This window comes from Oncorhynchus clarkii, chromosome 17 (assembly GCF_045791955.1).
Source record: "Oncorhynchus clarkii lewisi isolate Uvic-CL-2024 chromosome 17, UVic_Ocla_1.0, whole genome shotgun sequence".
Lineage (NCBI taxonomy): Eukaryota > Metazoa > Chordata > Actinopteri > Salmoniformes > Salmonidae > Oncorhynchus > Oncorhynchus clarkii.
In genome coordinates this window covers 29939090-29961531 of record NC_092163.1, presented here as the reverse complement: position 1 = coordinate 29961531, position 22442 = coordinate 29939090, and the positions used below count along the sequence as shown (strand labels likewise).

Below are 22442 nucleotides of genomic sequence, written 5' to 3'. Positions count from 1 at the left end.
AGTCATTCACTGATTCAGTGATGGTCGACCAAGATCAGGATTATAGCTGTATAAAGTTATGTCCCTCTTAAGTATTCACATGGTAATTGCAGGTACAGTGCAATTACAGTGTATAATTGTTACATTACCTGTTCGTAACAACACAAACTAAATATAAGCATTACATCTGTAAACCAACTCAAATCAATTCCGTTGAAAAATGAGATTATGCAAGCCACTAACAGGTAGGATAACAGTGCTAAGCACAAACAAATTACGACATTACATTGTACCTCAGCAGTCAACTGCAGTCATTCGAATTGTGATTTGTGTTTACACAATTTGAAATGGGAAACAAAGTTAAAAATGTTATTTCATATAAACGATTATCAACATTTCACATGGTTTTCATGGGGGTGAATAGTCTTTGCCTTAATCATGTGGTGGGAATGGAACTTCCAGTGCACTGTGCAGAGACAGATCCCTTGTTTCCACCCCTATGGTAAAGAAATGGTTTGCTCCATGCAGATAGTGGCTCTTTGCTGAATTTCACTACAGTCGGTGCTTGCCTTGCTGCCGTGACAGTACTGTACCTTTTTCTGCGTCTGTTGATCTCTTATTGCTCTTTGAACAATTTTACTCTTGAAATTTTCCTTGGTGAGTAATTTCTTCCCCTCTTACCTTTTCTTTTTTTCTTATTTTTCTATATTTTTGTTCCTCTTTATTTTGTTATATTTTTCCATTTCAGTGCCTCAATTCTCACAGATTTTAAATTTTTTTAAATGCATTTTGCCTTTTGGATAGCTCGCTATTGACTTATAATTACAGTGTCCGAGGAAAGAATGTATGTGTCTTTACTCTCTTACAAAATGTGTATTACGAATAGGACATATAGCCTATCTATGTGTTGGGAGGAATTTATATTTCCAATAATCAGCAATCTGTTTTCATGTTCTCTATTTTACTCCCGAATGACTGTCATTGATTTTTGGTGTGCAGGTTTTTCTAAGCCTACAAAAAGTAACCCAATGACACACTGACCAGGTATAAAATGTTTTTGTTGTTGTTATTCTTCTGGCGTATCTCCGTTTGAGGTTATTAACCATTTTTCTTTTGAATATGTGGGGAATAGAATAATTTTGTGCAACAATATTGAGATGTCCTGAATACATTAGTGACCGTTCAGCATGCCCATGCCTACACCATTATCTAAATGTTATGAAATACCTTTCCCCGTTACGTTAGAATAATAAATACTTTTTAAGATGATATATTATTTTTATCGCTATTTTCATTAAAGTAGTTCATGCAACCAGATATGCGTGTGGCTCAATGTGAAAGTTTAAATGCAAAATGAACAAGGCATTAACACCTTCTTATTTATGTATTGTGTTCTTATATAGAACATTCCATTGTACTTTGACTGATAGCATAGTGAAAAACAAAAAAAAATAAACAAGAAACAATTTTCTCCAAACATGATGGCTAGAATTTCATATAAGGTTTCCCTCATAGAACAAATTTCACCAACAGTCCAAATAGTTCATGTCAATACAATACTAATGATCCGACACTGCAGATAGGCTATTCATGCAGCTGACTGATGACACAGGGCAATGAGAAAGCTTAGCCCGAAGACAACCATGGTATTTGCAGATCTGTCATCATCATTATTTAGTGTTTTACCCTAATGCATCTATTATTTGTGGATGCTGTGCTGTCAAATGTTTTGTGCTCCACCTCTGCCCTGATAGAATGTCTTTCCCTTCAACTGGCGGTAACCCCATGCTTCTATAGGGTTATCCATCAAAAATACATAATTACAATGTAATGTATGAAGCAAGAGCAGAGATGGACCTATTGAATTATAGCAGAAGCATTCATTTGTGGAGGTGACAGAAGGGCAAACATTCTAGGGTCATTTTTTACAGAAAATGTATCATTATTTAGCTACCTCTGCATTATCAGTATCTGTCACTATACTGTATTTACAAAGGTGTTGCAACTGCTTAACCCCATCCTGACCAATTCAGTACCAGTATGAAAATAACAGACCTTTACCTGCGTACTTTAAAGTACTTTACCTGCGTTTAATCATGCTTTAATTGCGCTTTAGTTGTTGAATGGAATAGTCCCAAAAGTGCAAACCCTGTCCATCTGGCACTTCTGGCAGGTTCAATCAAATGCTCAAAGTGCTTGAAAGAAAACAAATACTTTTTGGACCCAGGTCTGTTGAATGACTGTTTCTGAGAGTGGGACGCCTTCTTGAAGTCCATCTGAGCTAAACTTGTTTAAATATAAGTCAAGGTGTTTTAATGTAGGGCTTAATTTTGGGCCAGGGAATGCTTCAGCCTATGCATGGAATGCTTTTAAAATGACTCAGACATACTGGTACAGACATACTCCCGTAGATATGCATCACGTAGCTTATCATTCCAAGTCTTCTCCTCTTAAGTCTGTTAATTGCTAAGGCTCTCGTTGACTGAGGAAGATTCCCATTAAGATTGAGTAAAGTGCATGCATCCCAAGTCCAATTTTAATCAAAGAAATGTAGTCTTACTGAATATGGCATAAACAACCAAAATGGTTCTGAGAAGATAAACCAAACTTTTGAGTTAATTGACTAGATAATTAATTTAAGCACTCCATGAGACATAAATGTGTTTTTCATATAAAACTGAATGACAGATTTTGTATTTTTGACCGTCATTTTTCCAGCAGTAATGTTCACTGTCACCGGGGACAGAAGTGTTAAAATCTCTGTGAAAGCATAACAGAAGTATAGCAACCGTGTGAAGTGTAAGGGAATTTTAAATGGAAAGCTCAGGTGTATTGCCTTAGGCAAGAGCAGGCTGGCACTTTTTTTTGCAGGGGTCTGGGCTGAAAATGACAGGTGTTTGATCCTTTGATCTTCAGCAGGTTCTTCCAGGAGCTAACTCCAATTCACGTTGTAGAGAAAGTATGTCTTCTATCGTGTGCAAAATCCAGTGGGTAGTAACTTTTTTTCTTAAGCACGATGAGCAAATATTTTCAACATAGAGCATGTGTTATGATACGGCCATGTTTTGAGGAGCATGGTTGGGTTCTGGACAGACCAGACCTCAATCTTTGATCAACATTACTCCTACGGGTTACCTTCGAGCTTTGGAAAACACGAGTCCCCAGATCACTTGTTTCTAACCAACATACATTGCAGTAGCACTGTACGTTACAAATAAATATGTGTAGCCTATTAGTAAGAAACTACCGTTATGTCTCACAGCGAACTGATTTTTCACCAAAAGATGTTGCCTAACTATCTTTTCCCTGTTGAAAGCCATCAACACATGCAACATATCCTCTTTAAATAGGACAGAATATTGGCACATACGGGGGGGGGGGGGGGGATCATTCAATATTTGCAATGTAAAGCTCTGTAGGGAATAATATTTTATCATCCAGATGCTGCAGCAGTAATCCTGGACTCCCTAATTGAATCCACAGGGTGTTTTTAGTGATAAGGTCTCAGGTGAGCCTCTGCTGCGACAGGTTACGTCTCTGTAGTGAAATCACTCTGCTTATCATACTTCTTTTAAATTGCAGGATTCCATTGTACAGTCCCGGGCTGAGAGCACTGGGACCAAGCATCTAGTATCAGACCTCCTCGTTACCTGGTCAGAGTAGACAGGTATGTGCAGTGGCTTTAATAACCAATACAGTATTAGGAACCTAACAATTGTCTGAGCAGTGATATATTGAACATTTAGGAAAGATGTCATATGTTGGTTGTTATCTGGTCAGATAAGCAGATTTACAACCAGTTTAAGTATTTTCGGGTTGCTCAAATTATTTTTACAAAATAGTATACAACTAGTATACAACTGGACCATGTTGCCATACTGACGTCCCGTTTTGGCCGCTAAGATACTGTCACCAAATGTTCTATGACAATAACACTCACATTTTCATTGTAACTGGAATGAAATTGTCCAACATGGCAGCAATGGAGGAAGTGCATGAAGATGGCTGCCTCATGCACTTACCACAAATGCCTCGTTTGCCATATTTCTCTACGTTACTCTTTCTTTGTATCGGCATTAGCATGATGCCTATTCTAGCTCCAAGACAGCAGCAATTTTAAAAAGTATATTGTGCTAATTTATTGGTGCATTGAACCATGTCGCACCCCATAGTTTAAAGACTCTGTGGTAAAACAATGACATCATACAGTATCTGTGGTCTGCCATCTTTATACATGTTCGCCATTGAAATATAACATCTGTTACAATGTAACAGTAGGTTATACCAGCTATAAGGACTAGCCTTTTGAAAATAATTTGAATGTTCTATATGGTCCTGTCGTATGACTGGTGACAATACTTAGACTGGACACCGCCATTTTATGTTAAAACTACACTGGTCATGGTGTTGATATTTTTGGCGTTAAAACAAAACTAAATGGAGTAAATATCCATCTCTCAGAGTTGCTTAAATTGAACTCCAATTGCCATTTTACTATTTTCAGTGTTGTTTTTAATGAACTCCCTTGTCATTGTAAACTTTTTTGTTGTGAATTAACAATCAGGCAGAGAACATTTCTCTTTCAGTTTAGTTAATTTGAGTTATAAGGATGTACAGGTTTATTTGAATATTTCACGTTTAGGTGGTTTGAAATTTCTGGAAGCCAATTTGCAGGAAGATATCCAGCTCTTTTATATAATTACAACTTGCAATCAGAATGCATGTCAAAGTAAGGATGAAATGGCCTACATGAAGACTACCTACAGCATGTAAACTGGAACAACAATCTTACCAATGGTTGCTATAAATACAACCACTTACAGATTGGATTAGTTTAGAAAAATGCATGTTTCTTATCTGTGTGTAGCATAAGATCAAAAACAATCAATGTACATGCGAAAACAAATAATGAAACACACAATTAAACAAATCAACAAGGCATGCTGGGAAATATTAGGCCCCTCCCACATTTGTGGATAACTCCATAGATTTAACTCCCTTGCCCAATTCCAAATCGGCCCCTAGATTCTACACTTTATGCAATTGTGGAGATCTGAGACGATTTGACAGGTGAAACTTTCACCTAGCCTATCAGAGGACAAGGTTATCAAATCAAATCAAAAATGTATTTGTCACATACACATGGTTAGAAGATGTTAATGCGAGTGTAGCGAAATGCTTGTGCTTCTAGTTCTGACAACGCAGTAATAACCAACGAGTAATCTAACCTAACAATTCCAAAACTACTACCTTATACACACACAAGTGTAAAGGGATAAAGAATATGTACATAAAGATATATGAATGAGTGATGGTACAGAACGGCATAGGCAAAATGCAGTAGATGGTATCAAGTACAGTATACACATATGACATGAGTAATGTAGGGTATGCAAACAAAGTGGCATAGTTAAAATGGCTAGTGATTCATGTATTACATAAAGATGCAGTAGATGAAATAGGGTACAGTATATGCATCAAATCAAATTTATTTATATAGCCCTTCGTACATCAGCTGATATCTCAAAGTGCTGTACAGAAACCCAGCCTAAAACCCCAAACAGCAAGCAATGCAGGTGTAGAAGAACGGTGGCTAGGAAAAACTCCCTAGAAAAGGCCACAACCTAGGAAGAAACCTAGTGAGGAACCAGGCTATGTGGGGTGGCCAGTCCTCTTCTGGCTGTGCCGAGTGGAGATTATAACAGAACATGGCCAAGATGTTCAAATATTCATAAATGACCAGCATGGTCCAATAATAATAAATCACAGGCAGAACAGTTGAAACTGGAGCAGCAGCACGGCCAGGTGGACTGGGGACAGCAAGGAGTCATCATGTCAGGTAGTCCTGAGGCATGGTCCTAGGGCTCAGGTCCTCCGAGAGAGAGAAAGAAAGAGAATTAGAGAGAGCATACTTAAATTCAAACAGGACACCGGATAGGACAAGAGAAGTATTCCAGATATAACAAACTGACCCTAGCCCCCCGACACATAAACTACTACAGCATAAATACTGGAGGCTGAGACAGGAGGGGTCAGGAGACACTGTGGCCCCATCCGAGGACACCCCCGGACAGGGCCAAACAGGAAGGATATAACCCCACCCACTTTGCCAAAGCACAGCCCCCACATCACTAGAGGGATATCTTCAACCACCAACTTACCATCATGTGACAAGGCCGAGTATAGCCCACAAAGATCTCCGCCACGCCATACATATACATATGAGATGAGTAATGTAGGGTATGTAAACATTATATTAAGTATTATTGTTTAAAGTGGCTAGTGATATATTTTACATCTATTCCCATTATTAAAGTGGCTGGAGTTGAGTGAGTGTGTTGGCAGCAGCCACTCAATGTTAGTGGTGGCTGTTTAACAGTCTGATGGCCTTGAAATAGAAGCTGTTTTTCAGTCTCTCGGTCCCTGCTTTAATGCACTTGTACTGACCTCGCCTTCTGGATGATAGCGGGGTGAACAGGCAGTGGCTCGGGTTGGTTGTCCTTGATGATCTTTATGGCCTTCCTGTGACATCGGGTGGTGTAGGTGTCCTGGAGGGCAGGTAGTTTGCCCCCGATGATGCGTTGTGCAGACCTCACTACCCTCTGGAGAGCCTTACGGTTGTGGACGGAGCAGTTGCCGTACCAAGCAGTGATACAGCCCGACAGGGTGCTCTCAATTGTGCATCTGTAGAAGTTTGTGAGTGCTTTTGGTGACAAGCCAAATTTCTTCAGCCTCCTGAGGTTGAAGAGGCGCTGCTGCACCTTCTTCACCACGCTGTCTGTGTGAGTGGACCAATTCAGTTTGTCCGTGATGTGTACGCAGAGGAACTTAAAACTTACTACCCTCTCCACTACTGTCCCATTGATGTGGATAGGGGGGTGCTCCCTCTACTGTTTCCTGAAGTCCACAATCATGTCCTTTGTTTTGTTGACATTGAGTGTGAGGTTATTTTCCTGACACGACACTCCGAGGGCCCTCACCTCCTCCCTGTAGGCCGTCTCGTCGTTGTTGGTAATCAAGCCTACCACTATTGTGTCGTCCGCAAACTTGATGATTGAGTTGGAGGCGTGCATGGCCACGCAGTCATGGGTGAACAGGGAGTATAGGAGAGGGCTCAGAACGCACTGTTGAGGATCAGCGGGGTGGAGATGTTGTTACCTACCCTCACCACCTGGGGGCGGCCCGTCAGGAAGTCCAGTACCCAGTTGCACAGGGCGGGGTCGAGACCCAGGGTCTCGAGCTTAATGACAAGTTTGGAGGGTACTATGATGTTAAATGCTGAGCTGTAGTCGATGAACAGCATTCTCACATAGGTATTCCTCTTGTCCAGATGGGTTAGGGCAGTGTGCAGTGTGGTTGAGATTGCATCGTCTGTGGACCTATTTGGGCGGTAAGCAAATAGTCCTTGACTAGTCTCTCAAAGCACTTTATGATGACGGAAGTGAGTGCTACGGGGCAGTAGTCGTTTAGCTCAGTTACCTTCACTTTCTTGGGAACAGGGACAATGGTGGCCCTCTTGAAGCATGTTTGAACATCAGAACATCTGTAAACACACCAGCCAGCTGGTCTGCGCATGCTCTGAGGACGCCGCTGGGGATGCAGTCTGGTCCTGCAGCCTTGCGAGGGTTAACATGGCTGCAGTGAAGTAGAGTCCACAGGTTTTGGTTGCGCGCCGTGTCAGTGGCACTGTATTGTATTGTCAAATCCTGACAGATCTCCACAAGTGCATAGGGTGTAGGTTCTAGGGGTAGATTTGGGATTGGGTTCCTGTCTCTGGTTACTCTTATTAATGGAGTAAAAAGTACTCCTTCCAGTTATCAACACTAACTCCAGGGAGCGTATCACACTCCTGAAGATATTTCCCAATCGAGTCAATTTAACCCATATTTTTTTGTCACTGTGATTTGTACTATCCTTGATTTACTGTGCATATTGATTGCTCTCGACCAAATAAAACAAGGAATATATTAAATAAATTCTCCTAGTTCAGACACATCCCGTCACATTTCTGTAATACTGAATATAGGATTATTTGGTCACACTTTACATAACGTATAATTGTTACATTGACAATATTGTTCTTTCAATTTATTTAAGAAATTGCAATGTGACAACAAGTACTATGTAACAACATAATACAATGTTGTTAGTGTAATTACAGAGTTGCTACAAAGGCATAAGAGCAATTCATGTAACTGGACACAATAGTTAAGAACATCATTTAATTTCTTCCTATGAGTCGTTTCCTGTATCAAAGTTTGTCACGTGCAACATACCTCAGGTTGATAATTTGACCCACCTGTCCTATCCAATTACATAATTGAAGAACAAAACACACACACACACACACACACACACACACAGTGGGGAGAACAAGTATTTGATACACTGCTGATTTTGCAGGTTTTCCTACCTACAAAGCATGTAGAGGTCTATACTTTTTATCATAGGTACACTTCAACTGTGAGAGACAGAATCTAAAACAAAAATCCAGAAAATCACATTGTATGATTTAAGTAATCAATTTGCATTTTATTGCATGACATAAGTATTTGATCACCTACCAACCAGTAAGAAATCCATCTCTCACAGTCCTGTTAGCTTTTCTTTAAGAAGCCCTCCTGTTCTCCACTCGTTACCTGTATAAAATACACCTGTCCACACACTCAATCAAACAGACTCCAACCTCTCCACAATGGCCAAGACCAAAGAGCTGTGTAAGGACATCAGGGATAAAATTGTAGACCTGCACAAGGCTGGGATGGGCTACAGGACAATAGGCAAGCAGCTTGGTGAGAAGGCAACAACTGTTTGCGCAATTATTGGAAAATGGAAGAAGTTCAAGATGACGGTCAATCATCTTTGGTCTGGGGCTCCATGCAAGATCTCACCTCGTGGGGCATCAATGATCATGAGGAAGGTGAGGGATCAGCCCAGAACTACACAGCAGGACCTAGTCACTGACCTGAAGAGACCTAGGACCACAGTCTCAAAGAAAATCATTAGTAACACACTATGCCGTCATGGATTAAAATCCTGCAGCGCACGCAAGGTCCCCCTGCTCAAGCCAGCGAATGTCCAGGCCCGTCTGAAGTTTGCCAATGACCATCTGGATGATCCAGAGGAGGAATGGGAGAAGATCATGTGGTCTGATGAGACAAAAATAGAGCTTTTTGGTCTAAACTCCACTCGCCGTGTTTGGAGGAAGAAGAAGGATGAGTACAACCCCAAGAACACCATCCCAACCATGAAGCATGGAGGTGGAAACATCATTCTTTGGGGATGATTTTCTGCAAAGGGGACAGGACGACTGCACCGTATTGAGGGGAGGATGGATGGGGCCATGTATCGCGAGATCTTGGCCAACAACCTCCTTCTCTCAGTAAGAGCATTGAAGATGGGTCGTGGCTGGGTCATCCAGCATGACAACGACCCGAAACATACAGCCAGGGCAACTAAGGAGTGGCTCCGTAAGAAGCATCTCAAGGTCCTGGAGTGGCCTAGCCAGTCTCCAGACCTGAACCCAATAAAAAATCTTTGGAAGGAGCTGAAAGTCCGTTTTGCCCAGCGACAGCCCCGAAACCTGAAGGATCTGGAGAAGGTCTGTATGGAGGAGTGAGCCAAAATCCTGCTGCAGTGTGTGCAAACCTGGTCAAGAACTACAGGAAACGTATGAACTCTGTAATTGCAAACAAATGTTTCTGTACAGAACTCTACATGCTTTGTAAGTAGGAAAACCTGCAAAATCAGCAGTGTATCAAATACTTGTTCTCCCCACTGTATATATACAGTACCAGTCAAAAGTTGACACACCTACTCATTGTTCGGGTTTTCCTTTAATTTTACTATTTTCTACATTGTAGAATAATAATGAAGACATCAAGACCATTAAATATCACATACTGTATGGAATCAGTATTTTATATTTGAGATTCTTCAAAAGAGCCACCCTTTGCCTTGATGACAACTTTGCACACTCTTGGCATTCTCTCAACAATCTTTGAGGTAGTCACCTGGAATACATTTCAAATAGCAGGTGTGCCTTGTTAAAAGCTCATTTGTGGAGTTGAAAAGAACAGCAAGCGCTACTACCGGAGAGCCCTTCTTTGTCTACACCCATTCAGCATCATTCACACCCTCTTAAGCTTTAGCCCCTCCCATCTCTTTAAGGCTTGATCTGAGCGTTCTTTAGTAACAACAGAAGTTAATTCTTAGGGCTGAAATCCCGTTAACGGGATGATATGACAACAGCCAGTGAAAGTGCAGGGCGCCAAATTCAAAACAACAGAAATCTCATAATTAAAATTCCTCAAACATACATTTTATGCCGTTTTAAAGGTAATCTCTTTGTTAATCCCACCACAGTGACCGATTTCAAATAGGCTTTACAGTGAAAGCACCACAAACGATTGTTAGGTCACCACCAAGCCACAGAAAAACACAGCCATTTTTCCAGCCAAAGAGAGGAGTCACAAAAAGCACAAATAGAGATAAAATGAATCACTAACCTTGAATTATCTTCATCAGATGACACTCATAGGACTTCATGTTACACAATACATGTATGTTTTGTTTGATAAAGTTCATATTTATGTAAAAAAAATCTGAGTTTACATTGGTGCGTTACATTCACTAGTTCCAAAAACATCCAGTGATTTTGCATAGCCACATCGATTCAACAGAAATACTCATCATAAATGTAGATGATAATACAAGTTATACACATGGAATTATAGATATACCTCTCCTTAATGCAAACGCTGAGAAGGCGCTAATAAATAAAATTTTCCGCCATGTTGGAGTCAACAGAAACCAGAAATCACATTATAAATATTCCCTTACCTTTGATGATCTTCATCAGAATGCACTCCCAGGAATCCTAGTTCCACAATAAATGCTTGATATGTTCAATAATGTCCATTATTTATGTCCAAAGTAGTTATTTTCGTTAGCTCATTAGGTACACATATCCAAACGCTCGTGCTGGTCCAGCCGAACGTCGGACAAAAACTTCATTAAGTTATATTACAGGTCAAAGAAACATTTCAAATTAAGTATAGAATCAATCTTTAGGGTGTTGTTATCATAAATCTTCAATAAAGTTCCAACCGGAGAATTCCTTTCTGTCTAGAGAAGCAATGGAACGCAGGTCGATATCATGTGGAATGCATGTAACCAGGAAATGGCTCTCTGCCAGTAACCTGACTCAGTCAGCTCTTATTCAGGCCAACAACACAGTAGAAGCCTCATTCAAGTTTCTAAAGACGGTTGACATTAGTGGAAGCCCTAGGAAGTGCAACTTCATCCATATCTCAATGTGAATTCAATAGGGCCTGGGTTGAAAATCAACCAACCTCAGATTTCTGTTTGGATTTCACTTCCTGTTCAGATTTCTTCTCAGGTTTTTGTCTGCCATGTGAGTTCTGTTATACTCAGACATAATTCAAACAGTTTTAGAAACTTCAGAGTGTTTTCTATCCAATACTACTACTAATAATAATAATATGCATATATTAGCAACTGAGACTGAGGAGCAGGCCGTTTACTCTGGGCACCTTTCATCCAATCTACTCAATACTGCCCCTGCAGCCATAAGAAGTTAAGCACCCCTGTAAAGGCCTTTATTTAAAATAGCTACAGTTGAAGTCGGAAGTTTACATGCACCATAGCCAAATACATTAACAATCAGTTTTTCACAATTCCTGACATTCAATCGTAATAAAAAAAAAATCCCTGTCTTAGGTCAGTTAAGATCACCACTTTATTTTAAGAATGTGAAATGTCAGAATAATAGTAGAGAGAATGATTTATTTCATCACCTTCCCAGTGGGTCAGAAGTTTACATACACTCAATTAGTATTTGGTAGCATTGCCTTTATATTGTTTATCTTGTGTCAAATGTTGTTTCGGGTAGCCTTCCACAAGCTTCCCACAATAAGTTGTTCAAATTTTGTCCCATTCCTACTGACAGAGCTGGTGTAACTGAGTCAGGTTTGTAGGCCTCCTTGCTCGCACAAGCTTTTTCAGTTCTGCCCACAAATCCTTTGCTATAGGATGGAGGTCAGGGCTTTGTGATGGCCGCTCCGATACCTTGACTTTGTTGTCCTTAAGCCATTTTGCCACAAATTTGAAAGTATGCTTGGGGTCATTGTTCATTTGGAAGATCCATTTGCGAGGAAGCTTTAACTTCCTGACTGATGTCTTGAGATGTTGCTTCAATATATCCACATCATTTTCCTGCCTCATCATGCCATCTATTTTGTGAAGTGCACCAGTCCCTCCTGCAGCAAAGCACCCCTACAGTATGATGCTGCCACCCCGTGCTTCACGGTTAGGATGGTGTTCTTCGGCTTGCAACCCTCCCCTTTTTCCTCCAAACATAACGATGGTCATTATGGCCAAACAGCTCTATTTTTGTTTCATCAAACCAGTACAGTCTTTGTCCCCATGTGCAGTTGCAAACCGTAGTCTGGCTTTTTTATGGCAGTTTTGGAGCAGTGGCTTCTTCCTTGCTGAGCGCCATTCAGGTTATGTCGATATAGGACTCGTTTTACTGTGGATATAGATACCTTTGCACCCGTTTCCTCCAGCATCTTCACAAGGTCCTTTGCTGATGTTCTGGGATTGATTTGCACATTTCGCACCAAGGAATGTTCATCTTTAGGAGACAGAACGTGTCTCCTTCCTGAGTGGTATGACGGCTGCGTGGACCCATGGTTTTTATACTTGCATAATATTGTTTGTACAGATGAACGTGGTACCTTCATGCGTTAGGAAATTGCTCCCAAGGATGAACCACACTTGTGGAGGTATTGGCTGATTTATTTTGATTTTCCCATGATGTCAAGCAAAGAGGCACTAAGTTTGAAGGTAGGCCTTTAAATACATCCATAGGTACACTTCCAATTGACTCAAATGATGTCAATTAGCCTATCAAAAGCCATGACATCATTTTCTTAGTGTATGTAAACTTCTGATCCACTGGAATTGTGATACAGTGAATTATAAGTGAAATAATCTGAAATAATCTAGCTAGCTAGCTAAACAGTGAACCATAATCACAACTCATGAGGTTACTACCCTGCATGATTCTGCAGTGAGCTAACCAACCAGGTTCAATGTTAGTTAGCCAAGCAAATGGCTCTGAGATACAAATAATAAGATCATACACGTAACGTTAGCAAGCAGTACACTTTAACTAGAAATGAAACCACTTTCTTACCCATATACATCATAGATGGACGCATCTCCTGTCACGGATGTCATGTTTCCCTTCGTTTGAATATGTAATCCGGAGACAGGAGTTTTCTCCATCTCCTTAGCCATCACACTCGAATTCCATTGAACTCGGTCCTCCAGAAAGTAGAGGGAAACACTAAAATATACATAAATACATAAAAAAGCTACGTTAGACAGGATTACCAACACATACCAGCTCAAATAGACAGAAGTAAATAAATAAACTCAGCAAAAAAAGAAATGTCCCTTTTTCAGGACCCTGTCTTTCAAAGATTATTCGTAAAAATCCAAATAACTTCACAGATCTTCATTGCAAAGGGTTTGAATGCTGTTTCCCATGCTTGTTCAATGAACCATGAACATGCACCTGTGGAACGGTCGTTAAGAACCTAATAGCTTACAGATGGTAGGCAATTAAGGTCACAGTTGTGAAAACTTAGGACACTAAAGAGGCCTTTCTACTGACTATGAAAAATACCAAAAGAAAGATACCCAGGGTCCCTGCTCATCTGAGTGAACATGCCTTAGGCATGCTGCAAGGAGGCATGAGAACTGCAGATGTGGCCAGGGCAATAAATTGCAATGTCCCGTACTCTGAGACGCCTAAGACAGTGCTACAGGGAGACAGGACGGACAGTGCAGTGGCAGACCACTCGCAGTGGCAGACCACGTGTAACAACACCTGCACAGGATCAGTACATCCAAACATCATACCTGCGGGACAGGTACAGGATGGCAAGAACAATTGCCCGAGTTACACCAGGAATGAACAATCCCTCCATCAGTGCTCAGACTGTCCGCAATAGGCTGAGAGAGGCTGGACTGAGGGCTTGTAGGCCTGTTGTAAGGCAGGTCCTCACCAGACATCATCGGCAACAACGTCACCTATGGGCACAAGCCCACTAGTGGACTATAAAGGGCCATATTGGACATTGACATACTGTCTCTGTTGTCTATGAGTTCAATGGACAAGTGTCCTGTGACGTCAACATTGAGTAAACAATTTTAATATGCTAAGTACATGCTGTGATAGGTGGTAGGTACACAAGTGTGTTTGAGCCTTTTCCTTACTCCCCTTTAGTGTTTTACCACTGCATTGGATGACATGCTCCCTTTGGGGACAGCACTTGTGTGTGACTGTAGCACATCTTTGAAAACCTCAAAGGCTTTTTATTCGGCATCTTACCCCAAGTGAACCTTATATTAAAGGTCTTTGTCTGTCGGGCTGGTATCATGTCAGGTAACGATAATGCACTACTGTACTGTTGACTGGTGAGCCATACAGGTCAGTAGTACCCAGGACATCCGTGTGATAGTGTGATAGTGTATCCTATCACATGGATTGTAACGGTTTTCCTGTGGTGAAGTAGAGGCGGACCAAAAAGCAGCGTGATTATATTGATTCATGTTTAATAACAAAAAGGATAAACACAAAAACTACAAAACAACAAACGTGGAAAACCAAAAACAGCCCTGTCTGGTGCAAAACACAGAGACAGGAACAATCACCCACAAACACACAGTGAAACCCAGGCTACCTAAGTATGATTCTCAATCAGAGACAACTAATGACACCTGCCTCTGATTGAGAACCATACTAGGTCGAAATAGAAATAACCCAAAACATAGAAAAACAAACATAGACTGCCCACCCAACTCACTCCCTGACCATACTAAATAAATACAAAACAAAGGAAATAAAGGTCAGAACGTGGCATACACAGTATGTACACACAGTGAGTGAGTGTGTGTGTGTGTGTGTGTGTATTTAAAGGGCTGGTATAGTGTGCTTACACGTGTGTGTGCATGTGACACGTGCACGCATGTGTGACAGTACCTGAGAGAACCCATATCAGCTGTCCGAGTTTGTAATCATCACGTCTCCCTTCACTGTCACTTTACTTTATTGCATTTTTAAAAAGGGCCTGAAAATGAATGGCATCACATGGGCTCACTCCCAGTTCATAACGAGTATCCTCTGTCTTGTCTCTCTAAGGGCTGGATTCAATCCGCAGCGCTGAAGTTCGGGGTTACAGCATGATTGAAATTTAAAGGCACTGTTCCCATGTTAGCAGAGACCGCATTCACGGAAAACGCTGCATAAGTCATCTCAATCAGAAATTACCTTAACATTTTGATTGCGCAATCTGTAAAGCTTCAGCGATACAGATTGAATTAAGCCCTTAGTGTTGCTCTTGCTCGTCTCAGGGCACTTCCCTCAAGTCTCTTCCCGCCACTGTCAGCTTGTCCAAAGCGATTTGGAAAAAGAGTATTACATCCTTGCAATCTCTGTTACACAGTGTATAATAGTTGACATGCTCTCAGTGTCCCCTGTGGGCGATGGTATTGACCTCATAAACACAGCTTGGTAAAATGACATGCCACTGAAAACTAAGTCATTACCCGACACTGCTCTTTTTCTGCCACTGCTCAAGTGTTAAACTACTGTCCTTTATTAGCTTCTTTAAAAAAATTCAACACCACTTAATAAAATCAGATCAAATGTATTTATCAAGTGCCCTTTCCCAACAATGCATAACTGAAAAGTACAAACAATGTGCAAAAAAAAAAAGTGACGCACTAAAATGACAATAATGAGGCTATATACAAGGAGTACCGGTACGAGGCAATTGAGGTTATTTAGGTAATATTTACATGTAGGTAGCGGTATAAGTGACAAGGCAATCAGGATAGACAATAAATAGAGTATCAATACGCATGTGTTGGTGTGTTCTGTGTGTGTTGGAGTGTAGTGTAGTATATGTGAGTGTCTGGGTAGAGTCCGGTGAGTGTGCATAGAGCCAGTGCAAGATTGTCAGTGCAAAAAAAGGGGGTCAATGCAAATACACTATATAGCAGTGCTATGGTACTCGAAACCGGTCTATATATACACTCCTTTCTTGAAACATTAATATTAAAAGCCTTTATATCTATTATAAACATGTTTGCACAGTGGCGAACCTATAGGTCTTCAGTGTGTGGCATGTTTGTGATTCTGAAAGGACAGCAACCATAATACCAGCGCACTTTTTGTAAAACTCAAAGTGCCAGTGGTGTATTGGAGGGTATATGCAGGAATAAACTGTATACCTACTTTTTTCCCCAGTGGACATTGTTTATACTCACTTCTTAATCCCTACTGATGCTTATATATCAAAGTAGTGTAGTGGAGGTATACAATTGATCAATTATGTAGTACAATAGAGAAATCATGCACAAAGTAGCCTACACAATCACAAAGCAGGTGAAATACAGTATATTCACATGCGTACCACACACACAGCCTAGTTTTAGTGGAATATCATCTGCAGGCAGCAAGAGTGTGCAGCTCTCAACTGGTTTTTGCATGGAACAGCTCACAGAAGAATGACATTGGTAACCAGGGAAGGAAAGATGTTTTGATTTATGATATCTACCAGTAAATGATAACTAAGGCAACAATAGGTATTACATTTTAATCTGCGAGAGAAGGGCTACCCCTGGTGGAAAGAGGCTGTATGGCACAAAATAAGTTGAAAATGCGCGCTGTCATGATGTAATGTACAGCATCAGAGGGGTTAGTTTTTTCATCTTTTCTCCAATACTGTTAGTCCATTACGATGTCAATCAATGCTGAATCGAAACGTAGTTTCACACCCCGGACTTTGATGCCAACACAGTCACTGCAGTCCATTTGTTTTCATTGCAGCCTCGTTTGAATGCCGCACATTTGTACGGAAAGGGGTGATATTTACGGTAACAGTTAGTCAATGCTCTAGATGTCATTAAACAGCCTAACCAGCTCTGCTGCAGTGAGTAAAATGGTAAGAGTGAGGTGTTCTCGATCTCTTGTGTCTGGTAGTAGCTAACTAGCATGCCAGCCAACTTTCGGCAGTTAGCTTGTGTTCTTGGTTGGGACAAGCATGCATTGACAACGAGGCTACAATTCCCCATCCTTTATCAATACAATTTTGACGGCCAACTAGTTGAGAAAGTTTGAGAGGGTTTATCTAATGTTCCTTCATTAGATTTTAGCTTATCTTGCTCTGCCTCACAACTGAGGGAGAAGAGAGCCTACCTTTTCATGGTTGTTTAATCAATAGAACTCTAAAGTTCCCAAAATGTAAGAGGACTCCCGTGGTGTTTACATATTATCCAATTAGACCACATGGGTCTCCCGGTCGCAGCCGGCTGCGACAGAGCCTGGACTCGAACCCAGAATCTCTAGTGGCACTGCGATGCAGTGCCTTAGACCACTGCACCACCTTGGAGGCCCAATTGCATTTTATTGCTGGCAATTTGAGTGCACAGAGATACCGTGATGAGATCCTGAGGCCCGTTATCATGCCATTCATCCGCCGCCATCACCTCATGTTTCAGCATGATAATTCACGGACCCATCTCGCAAGGGTCTGTACACAATTCCTGGAAGCTGAGAATGTCTGAGTTCTTCCATGGCCTCCATACTCACCAGACATGTCACCCATTGAGCGTGTTTGTGTGCTCTGGATCAACATGTACGACAGCGTGTTCCAGTTCCCGCCAATATCCAGCAACTTTGCACAGCCATTGAAGAGGAGTGAGATAAACATTCCACAGGCCACAATCAACAGCCTGATCAACTCGATGTAAAGGAGATGTGTCGCGCTGCATGAGGCAAATGGTGGTCACACCATTGACTGGTTTTCTGATCCAAGCCCCTACATTTTAAAGGTGTCTGTGGCCAACAGATGCATATCTGCATTCCCAGTTATGTGAAATCCATAGATTAGAGCCTAATTTATTTATTTAAATTGACAGATTTCCTCATATTAACTGTAACTCTGTAAAATGTTATAAATTGTTGCATTTTGTGTTTATATTTCTGTTCAGTATATAAAGGTCTACTGTTGCTCTGATTGGCTATAGCGCATCAGTCTGTGTAGACTCTGGTCCTGGACAAGACAGATGTTTTTATTGCAGTGTCTATTAATTGTCCAAATGCACGGCAGCTTTCCCACGCTATATTGATATAGAATTTTCACAAATGTCTTAGTATGTCTATTTCCAAAACATTGTAAGAATTTATGAAAATGTAAAAATGACCATATCTAAGTGGTTGCTTATCAGAAATGTTTTAAGTGGGGGTGTATATGAACAGATTTTAATAAGATTTTGTGTTGCTAAAATGTTGTCAGTTCTACTTAAAAATTAAACAATGTTTCACACACAGTTATTTCCAAAGAGATGGCTAACAACAGCAAGCGTGTTGCAATAAGTAACTGAGTTTCACTCACCAGATGATGATCATTTGAAACTTAACTTCTTGGTGAAAGGTATTCTTGAAAAGGGAGAAGCTAACAAATTAGAAGCTAACAAAAATTGTCCCACTCATTAAGTCAAAATGTGATTGGTTGATTCCACTGTCACTCCAAAATGCTGCCCTAATACAGTTGACAGATGCCTTTATCTAGCTTCTGATGGCCTAGCCAATGACTGACTTAGCTAGCTAGATTTATCTCCCCGGAGACCAGCAAAGAGAAATCCTGAAATCTGAAGATGTTAAATCAGAACATCATTAAAAATAATATAATGATCATTATTATTTTATAAACCCTTAGCCCTTCTCTGAAGGCGTAGAAGGACCCATGGTTCCCCACTGTGTTTGGGTTAATAATAAATTATAGTGGCTCTATTTTCCCCCTGCATGTATTTTTTCAATATTCTGAATGTCTAAATAATCCAAATGTTGTTCTGACATTATCACAGAAATACTAGACATTTTGAACTCTTATCATGGTGTTAATTTGACAAAATAATTTGGGTATCGGTCTTGACTCAGTCTAGGACCCCTTGTTCCCCTCCCGGTCTTGGTCTTGACTTGGACTCAATTTGCTCGGGTCTTGGTCTCGAACACAACACTGTTGGACACCCCTTCAAATTAGTTTATTCGACTATTTCAACCATACTCGTTTCTGACAGGTGTATAAAATTGAGTACACAGCCATGCAATCTCCATTGACAGACATTGGCAGTAGAATGGCCTTACTGAAAAGCTCAGTGACTTTCAACGTGGCACCATCATAGGATGCCAACTTTCCAACAAGTAAGTTCGTCAAATTTCTGCCCTGCTAGAGCTGCCCCAGTCAACTGTAAGTGATGTTATTGTGAAGTGTAAATGTCTAAGAGCAATAACGACTCAAGAGTGAATTGGTAGGCCACACAAGCTCAAAGAACGGGACCGCTGGGTACTGAAATGCGTGGCGCGTAAAAATCATCTGTCCTCAGTAGCATCACTCACTACCGAGTTCCAATCTGCCTCTGGAAGAACTGTTCGTAGGGAGCTTCATGAAATAGTTTTCCATGGCCGAGCAGCCACACTCATGCCTAAGATCACCAATGCCAAGCTTTGGCTGGAGTGGTGTAAAGCTCGCCACCATTGGAATCTGGAGCAGTGAAAACGCGTTCTCTGAAGTGATGAATCATGCTTCACCATCTGGCAGTCCGACGGGCGCATCTGGGTTTGTCGGATGCCAGTAGAACACTACCTGTCCGAATGCATAGTGCCAAATGTAAAGTTTGGTTGAGGAGGAATGATGGTCTGGGCTGTTTTTCATGGTTCGGTCTTAATTCCAGTGAGGGGAAATCTTAACGCTACAGCATACAATGACATTCTAGACGATTCTGTGATTCCCACCTTGTAGCTACAGTTTGGGGAAGGCCCTTTCTTGTTTCAGCATGACAACACCCCCGTGCACAAAGTGAGTTCAATACAGAAATGGTTTGTCGGTGTAGAAAACCTTGACTGGCCTGCACAGAAGAACCCTGATCTCCATCGAACACATTCGGGATGAATTGGAATGCAGACTGCGAGCCAGGCCTAACCATCAGTGCCTAACCTCACTAATGCTCTTGTGGCTGAATGGAAGAAAGTCCCCGCAGCAATGTTCCAACATCTAGTGGAAAGTCTTCCCAGAAGAGTGGAGGCTGTTATAGCAGCAATGGAGGCACCAACGCCATATTAATGCCCATGATCTTTGAATGAGATGTTTGACGAGCAAGTGTCCATATACTTTTGGTCATGTAGTGTAGTTCGGGTAGCCATTTGATTAACTGTTCAGCAGTCTAATGGCTTGGGGGTAGAAGCTGTTCAAGAACCTTTTGGTCACAGACTTGGAGCTCCGGTAGCACTTGTCATGCGGTAGCAGAGAGAACAGTCTATGACTTAGGTGGCTGGAGCTTTTGACAATTTGTATGGCCTTCCTCTGACACTGCTTGGTATAGAGGTCCTGGATGGTAGGGATCTCTGCCTCAGTGATGTACAGTGAGGAAAAAAGGATTTGATCCCCTGCTGATTTTGTACGTTTGCGAACTGACAAAGAAATGATCCGTCTATAATTGTAATGGTAGGTTTATTTGAACAGTGAGAGACAGAAGAACAACAAAAAAATCCAGAAAAACGTTATAAATTGATTTGCATTTAAATGAGGGAAATAAGTATTTGACCCCCTCTCAATCAAAAAGATTTCTGGCTCCCAGGTGTCTTTTATACAGGTAACGAGCTGAGATTAGGAGCACACTCTTAAAGGGAGTGCTCCTAATCTCAGCTTGTTACCTGTATAAAAGACACATGTCCACAGAAGCAATCAATCAATCAATCAGATTCCAAACTCTCCACCATGGCCAATACCAAAGAGCTCTCCAAGGATGTCAGGGACAAGATTGTAGACCTATACAAGGCTGGAATGGCCTACAAGACCATCGCCAAGCAGCTTGGTGAGAAGGTGACAACAGTTGGTGTGATTATTCGCAAATGGAAGAAACACAAAAGAACTGTCAATCTCTCCCTCGGCTTGGGGCTCCATGCAAGATCTCACCTCGTGGAGTTGCAATGATCACGAGAACGGTGAGGAATCAGCCCAGAACTACATGGGAGGATCTTGTCAATGATCTCAAGGCACCAAGAAAACAATTGGTAACACACTACGCCGTGAAGTACTGAAATCCTGCAGCGCCCGCAAGTTCCCCCTGCTCAAGAAAGCACATACAGTGGGGAGAACAAGTATTTCATACATTGCCGATTTTGCAGGTTTTCCTACTTACAAAGCATGTAGAGGTATTTTTTTAATCATAGGTTCACTTCAACTGTGAGAGATGGAATCAAGAACTACAGGAAAACATATGATCTCTGTAATTGCAAACAAAGGTTTCTGTACCAAATATTAAGTTCTGCTTTTCTGATGTATCAAATACTTATGTCATGCAATAAAATGCAAATTAATTACTTAAAAATCATACAATGTGATTTTCTGGATTTTTGTTTTAGATTCCGTCTCTCACAGTTGAAGTGCACCTATGATAAAAATTACAGAACTCTACATGCTTTGTAAGTAGAAAAACCTACAAAATTGGCAGTGTATCAAATACTTGTTCTCCCCACTGTATACATGCCCTTCTGAAGTTTGCCAATGAACATCTGAATGATTAAGAGGACAACTGAGTGAAAGTGTTGTGGTCAGATGAGACCAAAATGGAGCTCTTTCGCATCAACTCAACTCGCCGTGTTTGGAGGAGGAGGAATACTGCCTATGACCCCAAGAACACCATCCCCACCGTCAAACATGGAGGTGGAAACATTATGCTCTGGGGGTGTTTTTCTGCTAAGGGGACAGGACAACTTCACCGCATCAAAGGGACGATGGACGGGGCCATGTACCGTCAACTTTTGGGTGAGAACCTCCTTCCCTCAGCCAGTGCATTGAAAATGGGTCATGGATGGGTATTCCAGTATGACAATGACCCAAAACACACGGCCAAGGCAACAAAGGAGTGGCTCAAGAAGAAGCACATTAAGGTCCTAAAGTGGCCTAGCCAGTCTCCAGACCTTAATCCCATAGAAAATATCTGTGGAGGGAGCTGAAGGTACGAGTTGCCAAACGTCAGCCTCGAAACCATAATGACTTGGAGAAGATCTGCAAAGAGGAGTGGGACAAATATCCCTCCTGAGATGTGTGCAAACCTGGTGGCCAACTATAAGAAACGTCTGACCTCTGATTGCCAACAAGGGTTTTGCCACCAAGTACTAAGTCAGGATTTGCAGAGGGGACAAATACTTATTTCCCACATTAGAATGCTGTTGCCATACCAAGCGGTGATGCAGCCAGTCAAGATGCTCTCAATGGTGTCGCTGTGGAACTGTGAAGATCTGAGGGCCCTGCCCAATCTTTTCAGCCTCCTGAGGGGGAAAAGTCGTGCCCTCTTCACAA

At 41.4% G+C, this 22442-nt stretch overlaps 1 protein-coding gene across 1 annotated transcript in view; it reads left to right on the top strand.

Moving 5' to 3' along the window:
• The first annotated feature begins 546 nt into the window (after positions 1-546).
• LOC139369702 (RALY heterogeneous nuclear ribonucleoprotein) overlaps positions 547-22442 on the top strand; it is a 187702-nt gene continuing 165806 nt past the window's right edge. Inside the window, exons 1-2 of the mRNA XM_071108964.1 lie at positions 547-636; positions 3562-3646. The gene's annotated coding sequence lies outside the window, so the exon portion shown is untranslated. The remainder of the gene's footprint in view (positions 637-3561; positions 3647-22442) is intronic.